Below are 5,000 nucleotides of genomic sequence, written 5' to 3'. Positions count from 1 at the left end.
GATGGTGGTGGTGATGGTGGTGGTGGCGGTGGTTGTGGTGGTGGTTGTGGTGGTGGTGGTGGTGATGGTGGTGATGGTGGTGGTGGTGTTGGTGGTGGTTGTGGTGGTGGTTGTGGTGGTGGTAATGGTGGTGGTGATGGTGGTGGTTGTGGTGGCGGTGGTGGTGGTTGTGGTGGTGGCGGTGGTGGCGGTGATAGTATTGGTGATGGTGAAGATAGTGATGATGGGAATGGTAGTAGAGATTGTAGTGGTGAGGGTGGTGGTGATGGTGATGTTCGTGCTGATGGTGATTGCAATGATGATAGATTAATGATAATAGTAATGACAATGCAGACTGTGTAGTTGAATTGCCGAGACTTGCAATGCATAATAACGGTATGCTTTATGCCCTTTCGAAGTGAAAAAATCCACTCAACTAATGAAATTCTTTGTTCAGGGACAATTTACATAAAAGGTGTTATTAATTATGCAATCTCTTACTGTTTTTTTCTTTCTTTACTATAAATGATTGCTTCTTACGGTTTGATTTAAGCAAAGGAAGTACATTATCTATTGGCTTTTATTCACATATGTGTATGTACGCATGCGTGCACACACACACACACACGCGCGCTCGCGATCACACTCACACACACACTCACACACACACACACACACACACACACACACACACACACACACACACACACACACACACACACACACACACACACACACACACACACACTCACACTTACACTCACACTCACACTCACTCACTCACTCACAGACTGTGCACCACACACAAACACCCGACCACTCACAAACCCACACATACACTAGGAAACGCATTGAAATCCTAACATTTTTCTCGTCCATCTGGTTACTCATGCATTCCATCTATCCATTCTCTCTCAACATATTTTTACGACTGGTCTTCATCAGCCTCCGGTTATCAGCGAGAAAGTGCAGCTGGCCCTTCGCGCGCTCGCCGGCGTGATAAACTAGGGGAATCCGGGACGCTCCTGCAGCCGAGATATATCAGTGTCTCCTCGGTGGCCGGCGGCGATGGATGGTGCTGACTGTGACACTGCAGAATGGAGAATTTTTCTGCGCATTCAGCACGCCACTTGTTCTTGTAAGCCTCCGCGCGGGCTGGAGGGAATGGGGCTTTCGAATCGCCGTTTTAGCATTTCGTCCGATGGAGCGATATTTTGCGCGGCGGGAGATTCTTCGTTTCCGTAGGATTTTAGATTAATTGTTTCTGTTTTCTTCTTTTTTTCATATTCGTGTTTGCTCATCAGGGGGACAGCTGGATTGGTCTTTGATTTTTCCCCTGCTGCTCTTTCATGGATTCTCATAATAATAGTAATAATAAAAATAATAACTATAATAATAGTGATAATGGTAATAATATTGATGATAATGTTGATAATAATAATGAGGTAGTTGACTACTGATTCTGTTAAATATATGAATACGCACGCTCACAAAAAACAAACAAATAAATGAACAAAGAAACATACAGGCACACACATACATGTGCAGTGAAGAGCTCTATACAATATCCATCTAAACTTCATACACACCTGCACTTAATACCGCTCATATTTCAACCTAGCATTGGCCATTCACCTTTCTAGAGCCCCACCATGCGAACGGATTGCCACGTAGACACACACGCAGAGTATACATCGGGGAAGATAATCCGACCAGTCACCTCATCAGCTCTGACTTGATCCACTCCCGGGCGGAACCGGATCAGTATCAATCTCGTAAATGGCTTGATGCCTTTCCTTCATGTCTTCGCCAGTCACCGCCGTCCTCCTGGAGCTAGTTTCCCTGATTGCTTTCCGTTTGTCACCACGAGCGGCCCGGATTTCCCTGTTGGGCGTCTCGGGATGGATATACATAAATACAAACAAACACAGACGAGTGTATACACACACACACACACGCACACACACACACACACACACACACACACACACACACACACACACACACACACACACACACACACACACACACACACATATATATATATATATATATATATATATATATATATATATATATATATATATTGTGTGTGGTTTGTGTGTGTGTGTGGTGTTGTATAGTAACATATGTACATGTAGTTTTTTAATTATGATTGCATTGTATATAGTATATGTATGTATTTACATATATATGTATATCTATGTAGATCATGTACTAATACATATATATTATATATATATATGATATATATATATTATATATTATGTATTTAATATATATATGTACATAACGCATACATATATATATATACATACATACAATACATATATATATATATATATATATATATATATATATATATATTATATATATATATATATATAATAATATATATATATACATCTGTATTTTGTTTGTGTTAGTGATATTATATATATTATTATTATACATATGTATATATATGTATATATGTATGAATTTACATATATATATGTATAACTATGTATTATATATATACACACATACATGTATATATATATATATACATATGATATATGTATGACATACATATATACATATATATATATATATATATATATATATATATATATATATATATATATATATATATATAGAGAGAGAGAGAGAGAGAGAGAGAGAGAGAGAGAGAGAGAGAGAGAGAGAGAGAGAGAGAGAGAGATTGTGTTTGTGTTTATAGAAACGCATGGATACGAATACGTATGTATATGCATTCAGCTATACATGCACACACATTGCGATTCTTTTGTGTCCACCTGAGAACGTCCCCGCTTCCTTTCTATACCAAGACGCCTCAACTTTCCACATTCTCTTTATCGCAGCCTCTTTAAATCCCAAAGTTCATCCCTTGCTTCCCCATCTCGCCGTTCTGCTTTGTCAACATTCGCTTTTTTTCTGCACTTTGAATTTCCGTCTCTATCATCATTTTGCATGTACCTTCCCTTTTCCTTCTCCTTCGGGTCTTTCCCCTCTCCGATTCCCCTCCGAAAGACCTTCGTTTCTTTTTTTTTACCCAATCATCCTTTCTCTATTGTTGTTTCTGGTCCATTCTGTACTTTCTATGGTGCTTTTTCCTCCGAGATTTCCAAAGGCTGGTGAGAGGGTATGAGGCGGCCGAGGACAGGGCGGACCTCTCTTGCCTCATTTCCTGCTGTGGGAGTTTATCCTGGGTCCTGGATAAGCGTCGGGCGATCGGTTCCCTTACTCCTTCACCCCCCCCCTCCTCTCCCCTTCTTCTTCCTCTCCACCTTCGCTTTCCCCTCACTCTTCCCCCTCCTTCCTTCCTCCTCCCCAAAGCAGGGATATTTCTCTATCAGGGACTGCATCGAATTAGGTCGTAGATTTTGATCAGTAGGCTCAAGCAGCTCAGTTCATTACGCCTCGCGCCGAAATCTCTCGTTCTCTCTCTCTCTCTCTCTCTCTCTCTCTCTCTCTCTCTCTCTCTCTCTCTCTCTCTCTCTTTCTCTCTTTCTCTTTCTCTCTTTCTCTCTTTCTTCTCTCTCTTTCTCTTTTCCTCTCCTCTCCTCTCCTTTTCCCTCCCCCCCTCTCTCTCTCTCTCTCTCTCTCTCTCTCTCTCTCTCTCTCTCTCTCTCTTTTCCTCCCTCCCTTCCTCCTCCTCCTCTCTCTCTCTCTCTCTCTCTCTCTCTCTCTCTCTCTCTCTCTCTCTCTCTCTCCCCCTCCCTCCCTCTCTCTCTCTCTCCCGAACGAAGCGTCCCCCGTTAATTGACTTTCGGTGGATCGCTCAGTCTGGGCGACACAAAAAGAGAGCCGGCAGGCCATTCTAAGGCTTTTAATTGGTCTCTGAAATGTATATCATTGCACCGACCTTTGGCTGTTAGGGGAAGCCATGTCGGATTTTTGCCTTGGGGTTTAAAAAGGACGGTTCTGTTTCCCCGTTTCTCTCTCTCTCTCTCTCTCTCTCTCTCTCTCTCTCTCTCTCTCTCTCTCTCTCTCTCTCTCTCTGTCTCTCTCTCTCTCTCTCTCTCTCTCTCTATCTGTCTGTCTCTCTCTCTGTCTCTGTCTCTGTCTCTCTCTGTCTCTCTCTCTCTCTCTCTCTCTCTCTCTCTCTCTCCTCTCTCTCTCTCTCTCTCTCTCTCTCTCTATGTATGTATGTATTTACCTTCCCTTTGTATTTTCATATTCGGGTATTCCCTTGCTGATTTTGTTGTTTGGTTATTTGAATGAAAATAGGAGAGCTGATCGTAGTAACTTGCACAGTTTCATTGTCGAGAGAGTTTTTCATGTTATTAGTTATCAAAATTTATTTATTCATTTGTTTATCTAGCTGACTATTTATTTGATACGTCTGTTTGTCTGTCTGTCTGTCTGTCTATCTATCTAATCTGTCTAATCTGTCCATCCATCCATTCATTCATCCATCCATCCATCCATCCATCCATCCATCCATCCATCCATCCATCCATCCATCCATCCATCCATCCATCCATCCATCCATCCATCCATCCATCCATCCATCCATCCATCCATCCATCCATCCACCTACCCACGATCCATCCATCCATCCATTCATTCATTCATCCACCCACCTACCCACGCACCTTCCTACCCACCCACCCACCCACCCACTCACCTTCCTATCCACCCACCCACCCATCTAAAAACCTATCTCTCTACCCACACATTCTTCTATCTCTCTATATATATTTCCCTCCATCCATTCCCCTATCTATCTATCCATCCATTTCTTCATTTCTTTATTCCCCTATCTATCCATCCATTTCTTCATTTCTCTTTTCGAATATCTATCCATCCACTCTTTTATCGCATATCGACCCTCACTGCCAACAGCTGAGTCTCACGTCCCAAGACAAGGGAGTTACATGTACCTTGTCACGATATCCTTCAGAAATTCGGCGCATGTTGGTTCTCTTTCGTCGAATATTGGAGGGTCGTCTGAGCTGTCTGTCTACCTGTCTGTCTGTCTGTCTGTTTATCTGTTTGTCTGTCTGTCTTTCTAT

Source organism: Penaeus monodon, chromosome 3 (genome assembly GCF_015228065.2).
Source record: "Penaeus monodon isolate SGIC_2016 chromosome 3, NSTDA_Pmon_1, whole genome shotgun sequence".
In the NCBI taxonomy this organism is placed as follows: domain Eukaryota; kingdom Metazoa; phylum Arthropoda; class Malacostraca; order Decapoda; family Penaeidae; genus Penaeus; species Penaeus monodon.
Note: the sequence above shows the minus strand (reverse complement) of the source record.